Source organism: Mandrillus leucophaeus, unplaced genomic scaffold (genome assembly GCF_000951045.1).
Source record: "Mandrillus leucophaeus isolate KB7577 unplaced genomic scaffold, Mleu.le_1.0 Scaffold224, whole genome shotgun sequence".
In the NCBI taxonomy this organism is placed as follows: Eukaryota; Metazoa; Chordata; class Mammalia; order Primates; family Cercopithecidae; genus Mandrillus; species Mandrillus leucophaeus.
In genome coordinates this window covers 289352-314357 of record NW_012102299.1, presented here as the reverse complement: position 1 = coordinate 314357, position 25006 = coordinate 289352, and the positions used below count along the sequence as shown (strand labels likewise).

Sequence of the window (25006 nt, the reverse complement as noted above, 5' to 3'; positions counted from 1 at the left end):
ATGATTCCTGCCCTCTGCACGCACGTGAGAAATGAAAGAGACGGCACAGACGTGTTCTTGGTATGGATGGCTGGTTTAACAAAAGTACCTATGAGTAAAAATCTACTTTTGGCCATGATGGAGTAAACTGGTATTGGATGTGCCTTCAGCACAAGCAATGATTAAACAGGACAAAATATCTGAAGCAATTATTTTCAGGTATTGAATAATGAACAGCAGAGGTGTGATCCTTGAAAGAAGGGAAGCCCATGAAGTGAGCCCTGCATGGCATCTGGCTTTCCGCCCGTGGACAGTTACCAGATCACAGTGAAAGGAGGGAGTGCACAAGCAGAGGATGGTGAGCATGTTTACTGGAGGAGGCAGAGATTGGAGCTTGGGAGTGCAGGAGTGGTGGAATCTGCAGGGCAAGGTACCAGAGGAGAAGTATCTGTGCCAGAAGATTGCCAGAAGTTGTATCAGGCAGTCCTCCAGGGTTCTCAGCTGAGAACAGGACTGTACGTGCACAGGGTAAAACTCTACTAGGCCTATTAGCGAACAGATTCAATGGCGATGCACTCAGAGACACCAGAGGTCCTGAGGGTTGGGAGACTTTGGAATGCTAGCCAAGCAGAGGGGAGACACTTTGGTGAGCTCCTCACACCACAAATTCCACACCTTAGGAAAAAGGACTGTGCCATTGAATAAGAAGTAGACCCACGCTTAAAGAAACCTTAACACAGCTTCCACAATATTGAGGTAAACCATCAGTAATTTAACTGCCTGTTTAGCAACTGTACTGGCACCCTTTGCTAGTTCAATAAGGTAGAATAAAAAGCGTAAAGATTGGACAGAAAGAAGTAAAACTTTCTTTATTTGCAGAAAATGTGAATATACATACATATATTAAATACTAAGAGATATATAAAGCCACCATTAGAACTAGGTAGGGAATTTAGCAACATAACAAGCTATAAGGTTAAATATACATATGTGAATTCTATTATTACATACTAACCACAAACAATTAGAAAACAAAATTTCAAAACATCATTTGCAATGGCATCAAAAAACATAAAATATTCAGCAGTAAGCTAGACAAAAGATGTACAAGACCTTTCCAATAAAAATTATACAATCTTCCTAAGAAAAATAAGGGAAAACAAATAAATAGAAAGAAATAGCATATTCATTCGTTGAAAGGTTCAGTATTGTTAAGGCATTAAATTTCCCTCTTACTAAACTAATTCACAACTCAACACAACCAATCAAAATCTTAACAAGCTTTTTGTCAAAATTGAGAAGTTGATTCTAAAATTTATACAACAATGCAAAGGATCTAGCAAAATAATCTTCAAAAAAAGAGCAAGATCCAAGGGCCCCCCATTATCTGATTTCAAGACATTAAAAAATATAGAAAAATCATAGCAATGTGATATTGGCATGAAGACAGACCAAAAAGAAAAAAAATAGAATAGAAAGTCCAGAAATAGAACCACACAGATACAATCAACTGATCTGCGATGCAGGCATCAGAGCAGTTAAGTGGGGAAAGGAAAGTCTGTCAAATGGTTCTAGAGGAACTGGACAAACGTTGGGAGAAAAATAAGCCTCGATCTTTGCCTCATACCATACATATAAAATTAATTGAGATGAATCATCAGTTTAATCACAAAATTTAAAATTATAGAGCTGCTAAAAGAAAACGCAGAAGCATGTCTTTACAGCCTTGGGGTAGAGAAAAGATTACAGATTTTTTCTGTATCCCAAAGATGAGATACAGAAAACACTAACTATAAAATAAACGTTTGAAAACTTAGACCTCGTCAAAATAATAAACTTTCACTCATCAAAAAGACCCCTTAGGAAAACGAAAATGAAAGCCATAGGCCAAGAGAAAATATTTGCCATACCTGTGTATTAGAAGATATTTTATCCAGAAAATGTAAAGAATGTTTGCAAATTAATAATAACATAAACTAATAAAAATGAACAAAAGACCTCAATGAAGTTTCATGAAAGAAGACACAGAAATGGTAAAAGCATATAAGAAAAGAGTTCAACATCATAGTCATCAGAGAAATGCAAGTTAAAACCACAAGGAGATGACTACTAAATGCCCATCAGAACAGAACATTTAAAAAGACTCACAACATCAAGTTTGTAAGGAGGCAGAACTATTGAAACTCATCACATTGCTGCTGAAAGTGTAAGGTGGTAGAACCACTTTTAAAAACTGGTTAGCAGTTTCTTAGTTTCTTACAAAGTTAAAGATAATCTATGAGTCAGCAACCTCACTCCTAGATAATGACCTAAGAGAAATAAAAACATATGCCCACAAAAAGTCTTATCCAAGAATGTTTATAGCAGCTCTATTCTTAATAGTCCAAAACTGGAAACAATCCAGATGTCCATCCAAATAAGAATGGATACCCTGTGGGATAGTCATACAACGAAATGTTACTTATAAATAAAAATAGAATGAACTACTAATAATCAGCATCATGGATGAATCTCAAAAAGTAATATTTTGAGTGAGAAGTGCCAGATACAAAACTGTTCATACCGTTTGATACCATTTATATGGAATTAAAGAACAGGCAAAACGAATTCATAGTAATAAAAATCAAAACAGTGATTGCCTGGGGAGGGTTGTATTGATTGGATGGAGGCAGCAGACTTCTGATGTGATGGGAATATTGTAACTCTTAATTACTGTGTGGATTAATGGGATGTGATACACCCAATTGTATTCTTAAAATCTTTACATCTCGGGCCAGGCACGGTGGCTCACGCCTGTAATCCCAGCACTTTGGGAGGCTGAGGTGGGCGGATCACGAGGTCAGGAGATCGAGACCATCCTGGTTAACATGGTGAAACCCCATCTCTACTAAAAATACAAAAAAAATTAGCCGGGCATGGTGGTGCACGCCTGTAGTCCCAGCTACTCCGGAGGCTGAGACAGGAGAATGGCGTGAATCCGGGAGGCGGAGCTGGCAGTGAGCTGAGATCGTGCCACTGCACTCCAGCCTGGGCGACAGAACAAGACTCTGTCTCAAAAAAAAAAAAACAAAAAAACTTTTCATCTCATTGTTTGCACATTTTACATCAAAAAAGTAGTGGGAGTAGTGATGGAGAAGGAGAGCATGAGATGGTAGAGAAACAAAATTAAATTATCCTTTACTTGCAGGTGTGCATACACAACCACCACTACCACCATGCGTGCACGCACACACACACACACACACAGAAAGAGGCAATGCAAATATGCGTAAGTGCATTCATTGTGAACGGGGACAGTGTTGTACAGAGCATCATATGCTTTAGGTCCATTTGAATAACTGTCTTCAAATCTCATTATAACAAAGGTCCTTCCTCCATTCATTTTCTGTCTTTCTTGGGCTTTATTACCGAAATACCCACACATGTTTAAAAAGAGAGGAAACAGAAACATTAAATTTCACACTTCTCAGAATCCAAGACAAATTATTCCTTGTTGACATTTTTAAATTTCATTTCCTGCCACAATTCTCTTTGGAAAAGGAAACTAGAAAAGAAATGACTCTCAACTCGTCCCTAGCTTCCCAAACCTGGCCATTTGATTTGAACCTAGAGTTTGATTGCAGAAAAATATATTTTTCAAGAATTAAAAATAGCTACTGTTCTAAATATAAGATAACTCCTTAACTGACTTAGTAGCACCTTTCCATTAAGACCGACCAAGTGATATTCTCAACAATGGCACCTCGTTTCATGACTAAAGTGTACTGGTCACATTAAAATGTAACCACATGGAAATGAATGTCCCCCTTTTCACATCTCTGTCCTTGGTTTCCATAGAAGAGGGCTAATTACCTTTTTAATAGCCCTAATTGATGGGCTTACAGATCCTACCTTTCAGTTCCACTTGTGTGCTGGTGAGAGTGGGGGTGGGGCAGCACTCCATCCTCCTGACCCCTCTGCTCCAGCTCTTCCTTGTTGGAAGGAGGTTTGCTGACTCGTGAAAGGCCCCTGCCTTGTGTTTCTCTGTTTGCAAGACTACCTGCCACCCATTGTGGGCTGACCAGGAAGCCTTCGCTTTGTCTTGGCCAATTGACACAGCTGCACACTCGGTAAATAGACTCAGATGTTGAGCTTTTGTTTGAAGGATCTTTTCAGATTAATGCAGAGAGAATTAGTTTTTAAAACTTAAGCCGGAGCCAGGATGAGTAGAATGGAGCTGTGAGCCATTGAATTCACATCCACAAAATGAGGCCAACTGTCTTACAAGGGTATTTATCCCCCGTTCCTTTTGGAGGTAACATTGAGGGGAGAGGCTCCCGCTCTCCCTGGCCTCGGAGTCTTTACTCAGGCCATTGTGAGGAGAAGATCTGACCAGCAATTACACTCTCCAGCTTCATTCTCCAAAGAGAGATAGTCTGGCCCTTAGTAAGAAGATGCAATTACTGCAAAATGTTTGTCAACAATTAATTTGGGTTTTCTTATTTCCAGATGACAAGAGATTCTGATAAATGATGTAAGAGGATCCACGGCCTCTAGCAAAGACCATTTTAGCAGATTTCCAGACGGGGCCACGGTCTGGACTCAGCACTGATCACCGTCTCAGACTCTTCAGCCTTCATCATTTATACCACCCAACCCATCCCTCGCCAACATACTCATTCAGAACCATTCCCTGTTGAGACACCAGTAGCAGTCATAGGTCTCAATGGATGGCTGGTGTCTAGAGGGTGGGGGATACCTTGGGGTCCTCTCATACCTACCACTTCACTTCACACAGGTTGGAATTTTAGTCACAGTTTTGTGATTAGAAACTATAGGACTTGATTCTTCTCTGAGACTTGCAGACTCATTTTCTCAAGCTATAAACTGGGGACAACTGCTCTTCTTTGCTAACGGTTCTGTGTACTTAGGAGGCAGTTTGATGTTGTGGAAAGAAACTTGACTTTGACTCAGACAGGTCTGAGTTCAAATCCTGCCTCTGCCACTTACTAGCTGTGTGATCTTAGACCAGGCCCTTCTCTGAGCATAGACCTCCTCACCATGACAATTAAGATGTGATTGTCCCATGCTGTTGTCAGGGATTGAAAGAGTTTTCTCATTTCTATGTGAAAATGAGAAGCATATCATGTAGAATATTGTAGTATTCCCAGTATGTTAGCTCTTGCTCTCCAGGTCTCTGCTTTCCAAAGATGTTTGTTTGTTTGTGTGTTTGTTCGTTTGTTTTGAGACGGAGTCTTGCTCTGTCACCCAGGCTGGAGTGCAGTGGCCCGATCTCGGCTCACTGCAAGCTCCGCTTCCTGGGTTCACGCCATTCTCCTGCCTCAGCCTCCCAAGTAGCGGGCACTACAGGCGCCCACCACCACACCCGGCTAATTTTTTGTATTTTTAGTAGAAACGGGGTTTTACCATGTTAGCCAGGATGGTCTCAATCTCCTGACCTCGTGATCTGCCCACCTCAGCCTCCCAAAGTGCAGGGATTACAGGAGTGAGACACCGCGCCTGGCCAAGAATTTTTTTAAGAATTTTTTTTAAGAATAAAAAAGATGGAAAAAGCACCTAGTGAATTACACAGTTTGTATATATGAAGCAAGATTCCTGCATGACACAAAGCATGCAATAAATTCTAAAGAACAGCTGTTGGTAGGCACTTCCAACACCAACCCTGTCAACCTCTCCTTTCTCTCCTGCCTCTCCAGTGTCTGAGTGGCTGTCACCCCACCCACGACCCATGCACACCCTTCCCACCGCTCCCCCATATACACACTCACTAACGGAAAAGAACTGCTGACAAAGCAGAAGAGGTGAGTCCGAAGGATGCAGACAGCCATGCCGGGGAACACAGGCATCAACATCCGAAAAGGTGACAGTTTCCTCAATGTGTGGACAGGGCGGGATGCAACATTTTTCCCAAAGGAAAATGATGGATGTAGGTAGCTTCCTCCTCCTTGCTCCCGGTTACAGGATTTAAAGAAAATGTTTATTCCTCTTTTACTTTATGGAAAATTACCAATCTGGATTCCATCTCCCACATTCTCCCATACAGCACTTTCTGCTGAAGAGTTGGGACCCCCAAGCCCTGCCACAGGCTTGCTGTGGGCTCATGGCCCCCCAGTGGTAAAATAAGAATTGGACTATATGGCCTTACGGACCTCTCCTGAGCCAAGCATCCAGGCTCCTGATTCCCCCACAGCTTCCTGCAAGGAAGGATGTGGAAGCAGAAAACGTGGGCTTTGAACCAGCTCCCACTATGAGGAAAAACGCTGACGGGGCGCTGCGTTGTGGAAAGCTACGTCAACTCGCAGGTTGGGTCAGATTTCAAGTTCTGATCAGCATGCCTCTAGACTCTGAGAAATTAACACTGAAAAATAGGCCTCTGCTTTGGGACATAATTAGAGAAAATATGGTCGATTGAATTTCAAAGAATAAAATACAGCTTCAAACTGTAGCCTCGTGTCGCTTTCTTTTATGACATAGAAAGAGAAACTTCTTCCTCTGATAGCAGACTCCTCCATGGGAAGAACACTGAGAAGAAATGGGCCAGGCACGGTGGCTTACGCCTGTAATCCCAACACTGTGGGAGACCGAGGCAGGTGGATCACCTGAGGTCACGAGTTCAAGACCAGCCTGACCAACATGGTGAAACCCCCTCTCTACTAAAAATACAAAAATTAGCTGGGTGTAGTGGCGCATGCCTGTAATCCAAGCTACTCGGGAGGCTGAGGCAGGAGAATCGCTTGAACCCAGGAGGCAGAGGTTGCAGTGAGCCGAGATCGAACCCCAGCACTCCAGCCTGGGTGACAGGGTGAGACTCCATCTCAAAAAAAAAAGAAGAAGAAGAGGAGGAGGAGGAGGAGGAGGAGGAGGAAGGGGAAGGGGAAGGGGAGGAAGAGGAAGAGGAAGAAGAAAAAGAAGAAGAAGAAGAAACGCACACGTCAGACTTGTGCAAATCACCCAACCTCTCTGATCCCCAGTTTATTTCTCTGAAACAGGAGATGGAATCCCTCCCCAAGGGCTCTTCTCTTCCTATGAAGAGAAGGATGCGACAAAGAAATAGAGAGAGGTTCGCTGCTGCTGCGTTTCCTGCCTGTCCCCATCCTCGCTATGGAGTGTTCATGTTCCTTGAACAAGCCCCATCCGTCCACAGGGATACTGAACACGGCTCACCTTGGAAATGTTGGCATTTCCCAGTAGGCTCACATGGGAAGTGTCAGCACCAGGAACTTTGCCACGAAATGCACACGGAGACAGAAGGCGATTGGGAATAGCATTTGAGAACACTGAAGCAGGGTGCACTGAAGACCAGCATGTTGTGGTGAACGGAAAAGGATGCACCAGGACATGTGAAGGGAGCCTTGATACCAGCACATTCCACCTGCCTTGCTTTTGTCGTCAGGTTTAAAGAAGGCAGTGAAGCAACTCCAGGCTGAGAGGCAGGAGGCCTGGGCGCTGATTTCGCCTCTCCCTGCTTTTGGGCCTCAGTCTCTTCGTCTGTAAGAAGAAGGGGCCATCTCTCTCCAACATGCCAAATTGCTCCAGAAACAGCTTCGTGTTTTCCCTCCTCGTCCAGGGCTCTTGAGCCTGATTTTAACAACAAATTATAAAATCAGAGTCTCTGAGGAGCTACCTTTGGTTTGGAGGCTTTTGGCCTTAAAGCTCAGTTTCTAAATCTTACTCAGGTGGCCAGGCCTGATTCCTGCTTGGCTCAATCTGCCTAGAGGTAGGCAAAGGCGGCTGCGGCAGGAGACCAGGAATAATCACAGTGTGAGGCCGGATTGGTGTGTCCTCTGGTCATGGGAAGCCTTCAGAGCCCGGCTGGAATTTGAGCGGGTCTTCAGGGAGGCATGGGTAAAGCCTACGTGGACGAGCGTTCTAGGCAAAGGCCATGGCAGTTCATGGTGCTGTGTACTTCAGACTGTTTAGTAGCTTCCTCGCTACAAAAAATAGTCCCTGGCCGGGCGTGGTGGCTCACGCCTGTAATCACTTTGGCAGGACGAGGCGGGCGGAGAGCCTGAGGTCAGGAGTTTGAGACCAGCCTGGCCAACATGGAGAAACCCCGTCTCTACTGAAAATACAAAAATTAGCTGGGCGTGGTGGCGCGAGCCTGTAATCCCAGCTACTCAGAAGGCTAAGGCAGGAGAATCGCTTGAACCTGGGAGACAGAGGTTGCAGTGAGGCGTGATTGCGCCACTGCACTCCCGCCTGGGCCAGAGATGGAGACTCCATCTCAAAAAAAAAAAAAAAAACCTCCGCAAAGTGTACAGTGTTTAAACCCCATAGACATGTATGGTATGCTCACTCACAGGGAAGGGTGAGACAGCAGTTCTTTCATGATTTACATTTTTGAGCTGGCCGCAACTCTGCTGCTTTCAGCGTTTGCCCCAGGGTCATCTTTACCCCCAGCAGGCCGTCAGTGAGAGCAGAGCATGGAGATGGCCTGTGTCACTGCTCCCTTGGCCCAAGCACCATTAGCTGGAAAGTCTGCCACGCAGCCACATCTAACTGGAAAGGGGGCTAGAAAGCATAATCTACTTTTGTACCCAGGAAGCCTGTGACAGCGCGGATTCTAGGAAACTGCCAGCTACCTCTGCCAGTCAGGACCATTTATTTCAGGCCAGGCTCCTTCTGAATAGAAAAGCAGCCAGAGGCCCAGGCGAGACAAGTGAGGGAGGAAGGGAGCAGCGGTCAGCCTGCAGTGCACTCAAGCCATCCTCACTTTTTGGGTAAAGCCAGTTTCACTCCTGTGGATACAGAGGCCTGAAACCCCTGGGTGAAGAGGGCCTCCACATTTCTCACTGTCTATGAGAAGGTGAGGGAGAAGGTTCGAGAAGACTTTTTCACGAGCAAACCTTCAGGTCCCCCAGGGTGTAATTTGGAAATCCCCTGGCTTTCCCTGGCTTTGCCCTCAGCCCTTGGTCCCTCCTCCTACCCTGTTTTCAGCCCCTTTCTCTAGGCATGCACCGGTGACTGGGACTGTCACGTTGCCTGACACCTCGGCTCGGTGCCCCGCCCGTGGGCCACTTTGGGCCAGAGCTACCGGTGGGAGCTGATTCAGAGCCTGGCCCAGCCCTGTGGCTTTGATGGGATTTCATCATCCGGCTTGTGCTCCTTGGCTGGGAGCCTGGGGAGCTGCGCAGCCTTGCCCCGGGCTATCTGCTTTCAGTGGGAGAGGCCCTTCTCTCTGAATAGAGGAGGACCCAGAGGTGAGGAGGTGAGACTTAGGCTCTCTCGTCTCTGCAGCCTGAGAGCTGAGCCCACGCCAAAGCCATCTGCCTTCACCCAACTTTCCCAAGGAGCAGACAAGATAAAGGACAGACGGAATGAGCGCTGAACAACTTGTTGATGATTTTATTGCAGGTTAAATCAAATGTCTCCAGTAAAACTACAGGAGACCTTCTTTAACCTTACCCTGCTGTAAATATGTATTAACTCAATTACTATCAGCAATTAAGGCCTAGTTTGGGAACAGTGGCCTGAGACAAAAAAGACATTATCATCCTGGGAAATGAATCCAGAATAAAAGGAATTTATTCCACCTTAGCTAATGAGCAGCTGTATGGGGATGGAAATGAAGGCCTTTGCCTCGGAATTGCTTTTGACCGTTCATACAGGGAGAGGAGAAAAGGTTCGCCTTTACGTAAAGCTCTTGGAAGCACATTAGGGACATTGTTACAATGCAAATGAGGAAGACTGTTGTGTTTGGGTGGTTTATGGGTTTAGTAAAAGGAGTAACATTTCAATTAGTGGGGAAGGAATGAGAACCTGCCTCAAAGAGGCTTAATTGGCAACTTGGCTTTCCCAGGGGGCTTTGAAGTAGCATCAGAGAAGGAAAGTTTTCAGAGATGGGTGGAGAATAGAGCAACTACAGGGCCCTTGCTGTGCCTGTGAGAGGGCAGATGGGGTGCTCAGAAGGTAAAACCCACAGCGCTACACAAACCCCAGCCCCGCGCGAGCGCCCGCTCCAGTCCTCCTGGCTTCTGAGTGGTTCTCTCCACGCCACGTCACCCACCTCCCCCTCTGAGAGCATCGGGACCCAGCCGTTTCTAAAGCAGGCAGTCTCCACGAAGCCATCTCGCTTTAAAGACTGAAGCCCTAACCTCACCAGTGTGGAATTCCTTTTTTCCTTCTCAAGAGCCCCTTTTGCTGGGTCTCTAAGTTCAGTCCAGCAAACTGGGGAATTCAACTCCTAATTGCAGTGAGTTATGGGGGAGGGTGCAATATTGCATACAAATGTGTATTTTCTGTGCATGTGCGTTCAAGGACTACAAAGTCTGAAGACTGAAGATTCAAGTATGATTGTACCTTAGGGCAAGGGATTGCGCAGGTGACTCGTCAAGGTGGAGCTCTCAGATTTCACAAGTTGCAAAGGCATCCAGATCGACATTATCCTACGGTCTCATCTTGCCTTGCCATGGTATCCTCATGAGGTCTTTGTCAACATAGTTCATGCTCACAAGTCACTCAAATCTTCATGCATCTTGACTGGTTTGAGATTTTACTTCTTAATTCAGTCATTCACAGTGTTTGGCAAACTTTTTGTTTTCTAACATGGAGGAACTCTCCAAAGGAAATGTTGCAGATAATATGCCAAAATAGTTGTTTGCAATGAAGTTTGGAAGAAAATTCAGCTAACCCTGTGTTTTAGCTGCAAAATAGCAATCTGACTAGGGGTTTGGAGAGCTGTCCAAACCAAGCCTCTAAGTGGTATGCTGGTCTTTCTGAACTTGAGAAAAAAACAATGAAGAACGTCCAAGTGACTCCACCAGTCCCTCAGTTCTCTGGATGTTGACTTTGGGGAGAATGAGTTCAACACCCTTCCCATGTACACATCCGCAAACGTAGATTGGATTTTGCTTGAGATCTTAGCATTGAACCCTGAACTAAAGGAAGCGCTAAGCCACCATCTGAAGCAATCAGTCCCTAAAGCACAGGACTCTGACCCAGGCTCTCTCCCTTCATCCTCCCCTCTCCTACGGGTGGCTTCTCCTGGAAGACTGGCGCATATCTCTGGAGCCTGTGGTTTGGGGATTGCCATTAGCCAACTACAACAAAGCCTGGAGAGTTTACTTTGGGTCTAAAATGAGAACTGTACCCACTCTCTGAGTAATGCTCATCACTCAGCAGGTCTCAGCCGGTGGCCTACAACTTTACGACTGACCCCTCTTCCCACCACCATGGGTTGCCGGGTAGAGCGATCACTTCCCTCCTAAGCCTCATCTGCTGCCTCCTCAAAGTTGCGATGGTTAGAAAACATGGCATCTGTATGCACCCTGCACGTTCTCGCATGCCAGGAAAGCTGAGCCGTGGCATGTTGCGTGGCATGTCCGATCCATCATGCCACTGTGAGGAAACAGGACGAGGACCAGGGAATCAGCACAGCAATGTAAGTTCCTGACTGCTGCTGTGAGTGGACTGGAGATGCTGCACCAGTGACCCAGTCTCTGCAGCAACTAGAAGCTGGGATTGACTGGATGTCTTGGGACAGCACAGAATCCATTTCAAGTGCTGAAAAGGACCTTAATAATATTCTAACCAATATATGGATGGGAAACGGAGGCCCAGAGAGGGAAGATTCCTACCCAGGTACCTGCAGGGAGTGAAGGGAAGAGCTGAGACCCAAATCCAGGTGCGGGTACTGAGGCCAGTGCCCTCCCTTCTAACATGGCTGAATCTCGGCTTCACTTTCCAGTGTGTTTTTGCCTTGGCTAGGGTGGAAATGAGTTTGTAAAACTCTGCAAAGAGAGAGGTATGCTGAGGGGCCAAAGCCCATGAGCATTTACCATAGATCTCCCTAAAATGGATAATCAATCAAGACACTGTTGTATACTCTTGCCTCCTTGAAGAGGCATCTCGTGTACTTTCTCCTTGTTTCTCAGACCCCTTTACTGTAACCAAAGCTGCCTCTGTGGTGCTTTGGTTAATGCTCAGGAGAAAATTCTCACATTAGAGCATTATTTTCAAAATGCTCTTTTCAAGGTCCAAAATATTTCCACTCCCAATAGCTCACAATCTTTTTCATTTTTTTATTTTAATTTTTCTATAATTTCAACTTTTATTTTAGATTCAGAGGGTATATATGCAGGTTTATTACCTGGGTATATTGCAGGATGGTGAGGTTTGGGGACACAATTCATCCTGTCACCCAGGTACTGAGCATAGTACCCAATAGTTCATTTTTCAGCCCTTATCCCCCTCTCTCCCCTTCCGGTAGTCCCCAGTTTCTATTACCATCTTGATATCCATGAGTACCCAGTGTTTAACTCCTACTCCTAAGTAACAATATGCAATATTTGATGTTCTGTTCCTGCATTAATTCACTTAGGATAATGGCCTCCAGCTGCATCCATGTTGCTGCGAGGACATGGTTTCACTCTTTTTATGGCTGTGTAGTATTCCATGGTGTATATGTACCACATTCTCTTGATTCAATCTACCAGTGGTGGGCACCTAGGTTGATCCCATGTGTTTGCTATGTGAATAGTGCAGTAATGAACATATGAGTGCACGTTGCATAACCTTTAAAGGCAAAAAGACATGCTCTATTATCCCCATTTTTACAAAGAGGAAATGGATTTTCAAGAGGTAAAGTAACTTGCCAAAAGCCACACTCCCCACAAGTGGCTCATACAGACCTAGGGCCAAGTCTAGAGTGAAGTCCAACACTTTGCAGAACTCTAGCTTCCAGCAGCAAAAAACCTGACTTAGACAATACCTCATTATTTACTTCTCCTCTCTGGGGACAATGAAATTAATGTTCCTTTGAAACATGAGAGTTTGGATAGATGACCACACGTACTTGTCACCACCTCCTCTTCTCTCCCACACCTGGTGTACAGGCAAGGCATTGAAGAATATACTGAGTCATTGCGGTCCCCCATCCCTCCTTCAAAATTCCCTGCAGCTGATGAGACTGCTGTCCACAATCACAAACTTACCCTCCCCATTGAGAGTCTGCCATCATCCATGTCTCTCTCAGAGCCTGCCTATGGAGGCGCTGGCCATTGTTCTTGGACAGATGGCTAGACCTTTCAGCCTCCTCTTTTAAAGAAACAGGATGCAGCCAGGTGCGGTGGCTCTCACCTGTAATCCCAGCACTTTGGGAGGCTGAGGCGGGTGGATGACCTGAGGTCAGGAGTTCGAGTCCAACCTGGCCAAGATGGTGAAACCCCATCTCTACTAAAAAATACAAAAATTAGCCAGGTGTGGTGGCAGGCACCTTAATCCCAGCTACTTGGGATCATTTGAACCCGGGAGGCGGAGGATGAAGTAAGCTGAGATCGAGCCATTGCACTCAAACCTGGGGGACAAGAGCAAGACTTCTCTCAAAAAAAAACAAAAAACAAAAAACAAAAAACAAAAAACCACAGCAGGCAATCTGGGGTTATGCAGAGGAGATAAAGTCTCTTCATCAATTAATTTTGCTACTTGGAACATACGAGAAAAGAAGTGAATAGCAAAGGTGGAAAAGATGAGCTAAGCCAGAGTGTTCACTCCCAGGACTACAGTCTCGCCAGTAAAGTAGATAACAGAAAATATTTCAAAGATGAGACAAGCAGCAAATAAACTACTGGGAGAATAAAAAATTACTTCCTCCCAAATTTCTCTCCCCACTCCCCGCAAAAAAAATACAAAAGATATAAGATGTGTGCTGCTTTGTTTTTTATTTGTTTGTTTGTTTTTTGTTTATTTGTTTTTGTTTTTTTTTTTTTGAGACGGAGCCTGGCTCTGTTGTCAGGCTGGAGTGCAGTGGTGCAATCTCGGCTCACTGCAGCCTCTGCCTCCCAGGTTCAAGCAATTCTCCTGCTTCAGCGTCCTGAGTAGCTGGGACTACAGGCATGTGTCACCACACTCAGCCAATTTTTTTGTACTTTTAGTACATTTGTACTTTTGTACCATGTTGGCTAGGATGGTCTCCATCTCCTGACCTTGTGATCCACCCACCTTGGCCTCCCAAAGTGCTGGGATTACAGGCATGAGCCACTGCACCCGGCCCTCATGTGTGCTGCTTATATCTGACATAGGAGACACTGAACTCACACTCAAAATCTTGGGATACTAAAAGTTTTAAGAGAGAAATGAGTTCTGCCAGACTCAAATGGGATTTTCTGTAGAATCACATAGTATATGAAAATCTTCTTTTATTGCAGCCGTTGGAGATGTGTGTGAGTATATGTGTGTGTGCACGTGCATATTATGCATACAATTTTGTAGCTTAGTTCAAGCTGTCACCCATCTCTCATCTGGAAAATGGCAATGAGCTTAAAAGTGCCCCTGGCCTTGAGCCAGCCTCTGCCAACCGTGTCTAAGATGCACATCTCACCACTTCCTCCCTTTGGCTGATACCTGCCCAGAGCTCCCCACTGTCCACCTGATAAACTCTACCCTCTATAAACATAAAACCCCACCTCCTTCTTCAATCTTCTATGCTCATCATTTCCTGCCTTGCAGTTTATGTACAAGCAACACAGGGCTCTTCCTAGTTTCCTGCCCCAGTGTCTTTTATCTTCCATGACCTTGCTTATGCTGGAATCTTTTCCAGGACGCAACACGCTTCTCCCACCTGGCCCCCTCTTCTCCTACAATGCCCTGGGTGTATCTGTAACTAGCACTTAGAATCACCTGTTCTGGTGTCTGTGTCTGCTGCTAAACACACACACACACACACACACACACGCACCTTTTACTGAAGAATATCATACATCAAAAACCACCCAAATCTTAAGTATGCAACCAGTCAAATGTTTTCAAATTTCAACCAGCACCCAGAACAAAAAGCAGCCACTATATTTTTGAGGTCAGAAACTGAGTTTTGTTCATCTTTGTAACTTTAGCACCACATCCAGTGACTGCCATGCAGTATGTATCTACCAAATGGTTGTGGAATGAATCAATGAATGGTTATTTCACTGTCTTTTCCTTCTGTTTCACTCATTTACCTTTTCTAACTATTCTCACTTTATCTAAGTTGACCAACAGGATAATTCAGGATTTCTCACCCAGGCTTTGAGAGCCTGAGTTCTGAATGCTGATGATCGTGAAGAAACGTTAGTAGTTAGGGGAAGAAGAATGGGGAGCAGCTTGGCTGCTGACCACCAAACCCGGAAAGGCAGCTTGGTAAGATCTAAGACTGAGCCATAAGAGAAGATAAAAGTCTTTTCTCTTCATCAACTTCAAGCTGTAATCTCAGCTGCCAAAGCACGTCACAGTATCTCCCGCAATTAAGAACCAATGAAGAGGTCACTAAGGAATAGAACATTTTAGCCTTTTTACATTAGAGCTAAGCAAAGGGAACAGGTGGCATTCTTTTCTTCCACACTCAGCTCCTGGTGCCAGGTACCAGCATCGCCTTAAGTTGACAGCTGACCCAGGAGGGGCAAAGGGTCTGTTTTCCCTCCTTTCCATGTAAGCAATCGTAGGAGGTGTAGCATAAAGTGGGTGCTCCCTAAATATTAATGCCCCCATCCACACGCTTCTCTGAAAAGCCCACATTAGGAAGTAATACACCTACCATTTAGTTAGCATGTACTATGTGCCAGGCATTTGATAAGTAGCCACTTACACACATTACCACATTTATTCTTCATAGCTCCTCTCTCAGGTGAGTGATATCCCCATTTAACAGATGAGAAAATTGAGCAATGAAAGCTGGGGTGTGACCTCTTATCTTTGATTCCAAACCTGTAGTAACTACTCTATTATAAACAAACTAAATAACCCGCTTCCTCGTGTCTCTGCAACTGAGGAGAAGGCTGGTAGTGTCGAGGCTGAGAAACCCTTGTCAGAGGACTCCCCAGAATGAACATGGGGGCTTCAGACGGACTGGGTGGGCCTCCAGCCGGGCCTCACAGCAGGGTCAGGATGAGTCTGTTTGGCTGGCGGCTTCACATTCTCAATCTCACGGCTGGAAACCAAGATTCAATGTCACCTGAGGCCGAAGCCTAAGTTCTTATGGTAGATTTTCTCCTGGGGAGTTAGAGTTTCTCATTTATGTTCACCCAAAACCTTACTTTGAAAGAACTATTTTGGAGAAGTTCACAGTGCATGCTATCGAAGCATTGAAAACATCTACTTTTTCCCAGGGGCTGTCAAGGGAGATAGGTCCTTCTGAAATGGAAGGGAACCGCTTTCCAAAGGAGCATTTCTGAATGAGAGATGAGCTAGGGTTTCCTCAGCAAAAAGCTCAATGTGGGGGCAAGCATCCCCTTCCCTGCCCTGAATGAACGGCGTGTCATCCCAGGACCTACCCAATACCCTTGGACAGCCCAGGGAAAGGACTTTCCGGCACTGTTCAGACAAGCAGCTGAGCCAGGGGCCTGGCTAGTGCTCACCAGCATCTGAGCCCATTCGCTGGCTTGAAGACAGACACAAAGCCACCCTGATTCCAAGTCCAGACCTTTAATGAGCCCTTCCACTCCTCACCTCTCAGACATCCCCTGTTTACATTTTATTCGCCAATGGACCTAATCCCCGGGCTCCAGTCTGCACTTTACCTTGTCTCTGTGTGTCCTCCAGATTAACGCTCATCAGTAACTGTCGCCACAGTGGGTAAGACTCGAGCTTGAGGACATGCCAAGCCTTGCAGCTCTGGTGCCAACCGGAGAAAATATGGAAAAGGAAACCCAAACATTTACAAACATTTCAAAATGTTTAGTTCAAGCCACCCCATGTAAATAAGAGACTGCCCAGGAGATACTCATTTTCCTTAGACTTACATATTTTGTCGCAAATAAAGATTAGCTTAAAAAAGAAAATCCAAGTCACCGGCCCCTGCTTCTCTTTCGCTTCTCAGGCGCATAAGGTCTTTTTCATGTAGTAGGCTTCAACGCTATTGTATTTCTTCTGCGCTTTGAAACTGAGCCCCTCTTTGATGGATATTAGTAGAACGTGCTTTCGTGTCTCCCTAATGAACTTTCACTTGGAAAATGCCCCAAATAAGGAAGATGCTAGAAGTGTAATGATACTCTGTTTAAAGCAAAGAGGGACCCTCTCTTCTGGTTTCCCCTACTTTGGTCCACCCCAGAGGAATACTCGGCCAAGAATCACAGAAGGGATCATTTACAGCTTTACTTTCAAGTTCCCCAGCTCCCTTTCAGACTGTGTTTACTCAGTCAAAGGCTTCAGACCAGCCAGAGTGGGTCTCCTGACAGCCCCATCTTGCTGGCTCTGGGATACTCTGATTAGGATTAAACACATGCTGATCTGTCAGAAAGCGATTGATGGAGAGGCTTCTTTGTGATGCTCATGGTAAGATGAGAGGATGGAAGAGTTCAGACATGGAGGCAATATTCTTTAGGGCACCCTTCAGCTCTTGTGCCTGGAGGAGCCCAGGACGGCAGTCCTGCAGTAATTACTGGCTACACGGAAAGCAAATCCACCCAAAATGGAAGACAGCTTGGAGCCACAGGAGAAACCCTTTAGTGGTGGTGGTCTTTATTTTATTTTTTTCTAACAATTGAAAATATCCTGTGGGGAACGGTTTTCTCGAATCCGATCAACATTAATTTTCAAATAAAACTAAGTATACAGGAAATAAGTGATCAACAAAACACAAGGCCATTAGATGTGCCTACGTTGGTTTTCTTGTTTTTCCCTCAACGGATGATTCCTTAGAGAGAGATTAGCTATACTAACTAGCACTTTTGTAAATAAAAGAAATTGTGTGAAGCTGGAAAATTTACAATAGATGAAGTATCGTTGTCGAAGCACCAAATTCGCAGTGTGGCCAAGTAGGAAACCTGCATTCTTTCCGTTGCTGAGTCACTTGCTGGTTGTACAGGCACAGGCTTGGACAAGTCTCTGTCTTTTGAGTTTCTGCTTCTTCATCTATAAAATGGTGACATGCTTCCAGGTTCCGTTCTTCACAGGTTTGTTCTGGGAATCAAACAGGGCCTGAGGGTCACAGCACCTGGGATCCCCAATCTTGACTGATAATTACCAACTGCCTTTGGAGTTTAGGCTTTAGAAGCTGAGGTTCCCCCTTTGGTCAGTATCACCCACAGGTCATTATTCAGAACTTCCCAGCTCAGGGATTCAGAATTTCTCACGGCTATACTTTTTTGTTCATTGTTCATCTTTTTTTTCCTTTTGTTTTTAGTTGACATATCATGATTATAGAGTAATCACATAACGGTTGACACATTTACAGAGTGTAGCGTGATATTTTGATTTATGTATACAGTGTGTAATTATCAAATCTGGGTAATTAGCATATTCATTACCTCAAACATTCATCATTTCTTTGTTTTAGGAATATTCAAAATCCTTTCTTCTAGCTATTTGAAAATGTACAATAAATTATTGTTAACTATAGTCACGCTACAATGCTGTAGAACACTAGAACTTATTCCTCCTATCTAGCTATAATTTTGTATCTGTTAATCAACCTTTCCTGTCTTCCCTTCCCTGCCACCCTTCCTAACCTCTAATAACCACAATTCTATTCTCTATTTATATGAGCTCAATGTTTTTTAGCTCCTACACATGAGTTAGTACCTTCAGTATTTCTGTGCCTGACTCATTTCACTTAACATCATAACCTCCAGGCTCATCCATGTTGCCATGAATTATAAGATTTTATTCTTTATTATGTCAGAATAATCTTACTTTGTGTATTTATACCAATATATATTCCAATATCTATTGAGATGATCGTACTTTTTTGTCCTTCATTCTGTTGATGTGATGTATCACATTGACTGATTTGCATATGTTGCACCGTCCTTGCATCTCTAGGGTAAACCCCACTTAATCATGGTATATTATCTTTTTGATGCACTGTTGGATTCAGCTTGCTAGCATTTTGTTAAGGATTTTTGCACCTGTGTTCATCGGGGATGTTGGCCTGTGACCTTTTCTGTTGTGTCCTTGTCTGAGTTTGGTATCAGGGTAATTCTGGCTTCATAGAACAAGTTAGAAAGAATTCCCTCTTCTTCATTTTTCTGAAATAGTTTGAGAAGAATTAATGTTAGTTCTTCAAAAGCTTGGTAGAATTCAGCAGTGAAGCCATCTGGTCCTGGGCTTTTCTTTGTTGAGAGACTTTTTATTACTGATTCAATCTCATTACTTGTTATTGGTCTGTTCAGGTTTTCTGTTTCTTCCGGCTTCGATCTTTATAGGTTAGATGTGTCCAGGATTTGATCAATTTCTTGTAAGCTTTCCAGTATGTTGGTTCATAGTTTTCATAACAGTCTCTAATGGCCCTTTGTCAGTTGTAATGTCTCTTTTTTTATTTCTCATTTTATTTAATTGTGTCCGGTCTCTTGTTTTCTTAGCTCATTTTGCTAATAGTTGGTCAATTTTATTGACCAAAAAAACCAACTTTTCATTCTGTTGACTTTTTTTTCTTGGTCTCTATTTTATTTTCTTCTTCTCTGATCTTTTTTTTGGTTTTTTCCTTCTACTAATTTTGGGTTTTGTTTTTTCTTGCTTTTCTAGTTTCTTGAGGCACGTCAGTCACTAGGTTGTTTATTTGAAATCTTTCTACTCTTTAATGTGGGCATTTATTGCTATTAATTTCCTTCTTAGTACAGCTTTTGCTTTATCCTATAGGTTTTGGTATGTTGTATTTCTATTTTCATTTGTATCAAGAAATTTTAAATTTCCTTCTTTATTTCTTTATTAACCTATTGGCCATTCAGGAGTGTGTTGTTTAATTTCCATGTGTTTTTATGGTTTCTAATGTTCCTTTTGTTATTGATTTCTGGGTTTATTCCATTGTGGTCTAAAAAGATGTTTGATGTGATTTTTATTTTAAAAATTGTTGAGACTTGTTTTGTGGACTAACTTCAATGTTTCTTCGTTGAAACAAAGATTTCTTGTCTAAATGATCTGTCCAATGCTGAAAGTGGGATATTGAAGACCCCAGGTATTATTGAATTGGAGTCTAGAGTCTCTTTAGCTCTAATAATATTTGCTTTATATTTGTGGGTGACCCAGTGTTTGGTGCACATACGTGTATAGTTGTTATAACTTCTTGATGAATTGATCTCTTTTTAATTATGTAATGATCTTCTTTGTCTCTTTTGATGTTTTTTGACTAAAGTCTATTTTGTCTGATGTCAGTATGGCTACTTCTACACACTTTTGGTTTCTATTTGTGTGGAATATTTTTTCCCATACCCTTACTTTCAGTCTCTGTATGTCTTTACAGGTGTATGAGTTTGTTATAGGCAAAATGTAGTTGGATTTTTTTTTAATTGATTCAGCCAGTCTACATCTTTTAATTCAGGTTTAAACCGTTTACATTCAAAGTTGTTATTGAAAAGTGAAGACATACTCCTGTCATTTTGTTAATTATTTTGTGATTGTTTTGTATGTCTTTTGTTCCTTTATTCCTCTTTTATTGTTTATCTTTGTGTTTTGGTGGTTTTCTGTAGTGATAACATTTGATTCCTTTCTCTTTCTCACTTGTGTGTCTGCTCCACAGGGAATTTTATTTTTTCATGTGGTTTCATGATGGTAGATATCATTCTTTTGACTCGAGGTGTAATAGGGTCCCCTTAGGCATTTCTTATAGGACCAGTCAAGTGGTGATAAATTTCCTCAGTGTTTGTTAGTCTGGGAAAGACTTTACTTCTCCTTCTTTCTTGAAGGATAGTTTTGCTGGATATAGTACTCTTAGATAGTAAATTTTTTCTTCCAGCACTTTGAATACATCATTTTATTCTCTCCTGGGCTCTCAAGTTTCTGCTGAGAAATCTGAAGTTAGTCTGATGGAGATTCCCTTCTATGTTACTTGACAGTTTTGCTGTTTTTAGAATTCTCTGTTTGTCTTTGATTTTTGTTAGTTTGACTGTAATGTGCCTTAAAGACATTTTGGGTTGAATCTATTTGGGGATCTTTGAGCTTCCTATATCTAGATGTCTGTATCTCTCCCAAGTCTTGAGAAGTTTTCATCTATTCTTTCATTAAATATATTTTCTATGCCTTTTGCCATCTCTTCTCGTTCTTAAACTCTCAAAATGCAAATTTGCTTAATCGTGTCCCATGTGTCACAAAAGTTTCTTCATTCTTTCTTATTTATTTATTTATTTATTTATATATTTATTTATTTTGTCTGAATAGGTTATTTCAAAAGACTTGTATTTAAGTTCAAAATTTTTTTCTCCTGCTTGGTCTAGTCTATTGTTGAAGCTCTTAGTTGTATGTTTTACTTAATTCATTGAATTTTTCGTATCCAAGGTTTCTATTTGGTTATTTTTTATGCTATCAATCTCTTTGTTGAGTTTCTCATTCAGATCATTAATTTGTCTTTTCTTGTAGATGTATCTATAGTGTCAATTGAATAGGATGCTTTGGCTTTGTTTCTGAGTGGGTGCAGTAATGTAGCCTTTGTATTTTTTTGACTGTAATCAACATCAGTGGTGCCTTTGAGTGCCTCAGTGGCCTAGGCTACAGTTGTTTGTAGAGGCTGTGGCATGGCTTTGACAGGGATAGGAACACTGGGCAGCCCAGTTCCTGGGCCCCTGGGGAGTGCCTGTGGGTGCACAATGGCTCTGCTACTGAAGTGGTTGAGGTTGCTGACCATGGCATTTGCAAGCCCCAGGTAGGCCAATCCCTGGGAAGCTTGTACAGGTTTGTGGTGGTTCTACTGCTGGGGGAGGGGCGGCAGGGTCAGTGGCAGCTGGCAATGGTGGGCCCCAGGGCAGTTGGCTCTCAGGCTCTGGAGAGTGTGCCCACTGGCTCCCTCTATCCTGGGGGCAGCCTCCCTGCTGTGCTGAACTACCTGTTTCCCAGGATGTAGGACATTGTATGGGCTCGGGTCCAGGGTCGCAGCTGCATTGCTGAATCCAGCTGCCTTTGTGACCCTGCAGTCCTCTGGGTGGATGTGGTGGGATGTCAGTGAGGCCCTGGTGTGAATTTCCTTTCTGGAATAATGCAGTCATATGGACTCCAGGTAGCTGCCTATACTGGGCTCAGGGCCTGTGAGAGCTGAGGGGCTCTCTTGTAGCCAGGATTGCAGGTATCTGTGGTGGGAATGTGGACTTCTGGGGGTCTCCCACTTACCTTTTCCCTGCAATGGGCAGTTCTTCCTGGCTCTGAGCTAATCCTGACTGGCTGCTTCACTTCCCTCTCTATGTTGCCATCCTGAGTTTCCATGCCTTAGAGGGTCATGGTCACTTCCTTGTTAAATTTCAGTGCTCTCCCTTAGACACTCTATTCAAGGGTGGTTATCTATATGTTGGTTGGTCCTTCTTTGTGAAGGAAACAAGTGCTGAGCACCTCTAGTCCACCATCTTGAGGATGCTCAAACTGGGATCTGGTTTCAACTTAGTTTTAAGGTTTCGTAGGTTTAGTTATGCCATCAAATGAATTCTCACACTGTTACCAGGTCTCTGCAGCCAGAGTCACCCTGTGCTCCCTGTGAGTTGCTGCTCCTCCGCCATGTGGTACTGTCACTGGCCCCTGGGCTTTTGTTCATGTCGTTGGCTCAGCCTGGAATGCCCACCTCCCATTTCCCTCTTTGGTATTTCTAAAATCCACTCTTCTCGTAAAGCTCAATGCAGATGCCAACTTCTCCATAACCCTTCTCTGATTCTTTTTCTCCCAATAAAAAGTGACCACATTGCCTCTGAGCCCTGGCAGCACTTCACTTCTTGTAACTTTCAGCAGTCTTTGTCCTCGGTCATTTTCTTGCTTCATGTGGCCTCTCCTACTATATGGCTTGAGGGTGGGGGCTGTGTGAGCAGTATTTCAGTATACAGATGAGCATAGCACCTTCTGCCCAGTGGGCAATTATCGTCATTATCATTATTATTATTTTGACGGAGTCCTGCTCTTGTCACCCAGGCTGGAGTGCAATGGTGCAATTTCAGCTCACTGCAACCTCCACCTCCTGGGTTCAAGCCATTCTCCTGCCTCAGCCTCCCAAGTAGCTGAGATTACAGGTGCCCACCACCATGCCCAGATAATTTTTGTATTTTTAGTAGAGACGGGGTTTCACCATGTGAGCCAGGCTGGTCTCAAGCTCCTGACCTCAGGTGATCCACCCACCTCAGACTCCCAAAGTGCTGGGATTACAGGCATGAGCCACCACACCTGGCCAGCAATTATTATTTCCTTAAGAATGAGAACCATTGTGTTACAGTTCTTATCCAAATTTTATTTGAAAGCAACTTCAGATAGTCTTCATGATGCATAGTACCATGTTCACTGAAACTTGTTCATATCCGACCTGTGTTCTCACTTTGCAGTTACCAAGGATTGTACAAAGTGAGTACATGGTTTCAATATGCAGACGTGATCCTGTGGAAAGTGAGGATTACTTGTATATCTAAACAATAAATGTGTAACAAATGTAATCCGTCTAATCACATGAAAAAAATGCCAGGAAGTCTCATGCATTGAAGGCAGCCAGTCAGGTACCGTATATTAAACACAGAACTCATAGACAGTCTTGTAAATAAGAGCCCTGGCAGAAAACAGCAATGAATATCCAATCTCAGAGAGGAAAGGGCTTTAGCGATTGAAGAACTATGTTGTTCCCATTCAGAACCATGACATTGGCTTATGCCAGGCTCTTGATAGAGGCTATGTATGGATACAAGAGGCAATGTGAGATACGTAGCTTACACGCTGAAACACGATCATTTCTAGGATATTTTAGTAGCTTCTGAAGACAATGAGGCAGAATATCTGTAATCCGTATGGTCCCAGGAATGCCTTAAAGCCCCCTAAAATCAAATAAACATCAGCATCGCTGGCGTCCTGCTGCTTCCCACAGTGAATGCCGTGACGGGCACAGAGAGACTCGCAGAACAATACATTTTAAGCCACTAAAGAGCCATGGAACTGCACAGTAAATCTGTTTCAAAAGCTAAAATGCTGAGTTTATATCCTCTACAAAAGAAAGGGACACAGGAAAACAATTCGAAATGATGGAAGATGATCATAAACAGAAGTTTAAGCAACTTTACAGGGAGCCAGGCTGCCTGGGAATGCTGAGGATCAGCCAGAGGGCAGAGCACAGGATGCAGAGTGAGGACCTCCAGGTTTGGGAGTCGGCTGCTGAGCTCCAGGAGGCTCCAGAGACACCGCTGCACTGGGTCTGGGTTCTCAGCACCTTCACCAAGGGCCAAGGTGAAGGCTGAGGCATGCTCAAAGTCCACTGAAGATGAGATAAAATGGAATGAATGTGGGCTTTGGAATCTGCAAACCAACTCAGTCTCTCAGCTGCGGTCCTTGGCAGGTTCATTAACCTCTCTGAGCTCATTCTTGTGTTGTAAGAAGAGTCATGGCCAGGGGTTTGGAACTTTTCGTGATAGTCCCAGAGCCAGCCTAGCGTGCCAGCAGCCTTGAGCAGATGGCATCCCCCTCTCCTCTTTTTCATTTCTTCATCTATAAAATGGAAATTATAACCCCTTGCCATTTCCAGGGTGGTTGTGTGGACTGAATACAGATATGTGTGAAAACACGTCAGTAAAACTCTGAACAAGTATAAGAGATTCTTAACACCATTGTCAATGGCTATTTGGGAACCAATCCAACTCTCTACTTTTCTGAATAGAGACAAGCAGTTAGACAACTATGAAAGAAACATAAGACCCTGTTACCGACTGAATTGTGTCCTCCCAAAAGACATCCCCAGTACCTATGAATGTGACCTTACTTGGAAATAGAATCCTAGTAATATAATCAAGTTAACATAATCAAGTAAAGGATCAATTCTTATAAGGACATCAGTCATTGAATAACACCTGCCTCGCCCCCACCAATCTTGGACGGCTTCATTTTAATTTAGGATGGACCCTAATCCACTGAGTGATGTTCTTATAAAAAGAGAAAAGTGGGCCAGGCACAGTGTCTCCTGCTTGTAATCTCAGCCCTTTGGGAGGCCAAGACAGGTGGATCACCTGAGGTCAGGAGTTCAAGACCAGCCTGGCCAATGTGGTGAAACCCATCTCTACTAAAAATACACAAATTAGCCAAGTGTGGTGGTGAGTGCCTGTAATCCCAGCTACTCAGGAGGCTGAGGCACGAGAATTGCTCGAACTGGGGAGGCAGAGGTTGCAGTGAGCCAAGATCATGCCAC

The 25006-nt window shown here is 43.8% G+C and overlaps 1 long non-coding RNA gene across 1 annotated transcript in view; it reads right to left on the bottom strand.

Moving 5' to 3' along the window:
- Positions 1-23056: 23056 nt before the first annotated feature.
- The window catches only part of LOC105540643, a 47395-nt gene continuing 45445 nt past the window's right edge, over positions 23057-25006 (bottom strand). The window contains exon 3 of the long non-coding RNA XR_001006226.1: positions 23057-24363. This is a non-coding gene — a long non-coding RNA (uncharacterized LOC105540643). The remainder of the gene's footprint in view (positions 24364-25006) is intronic.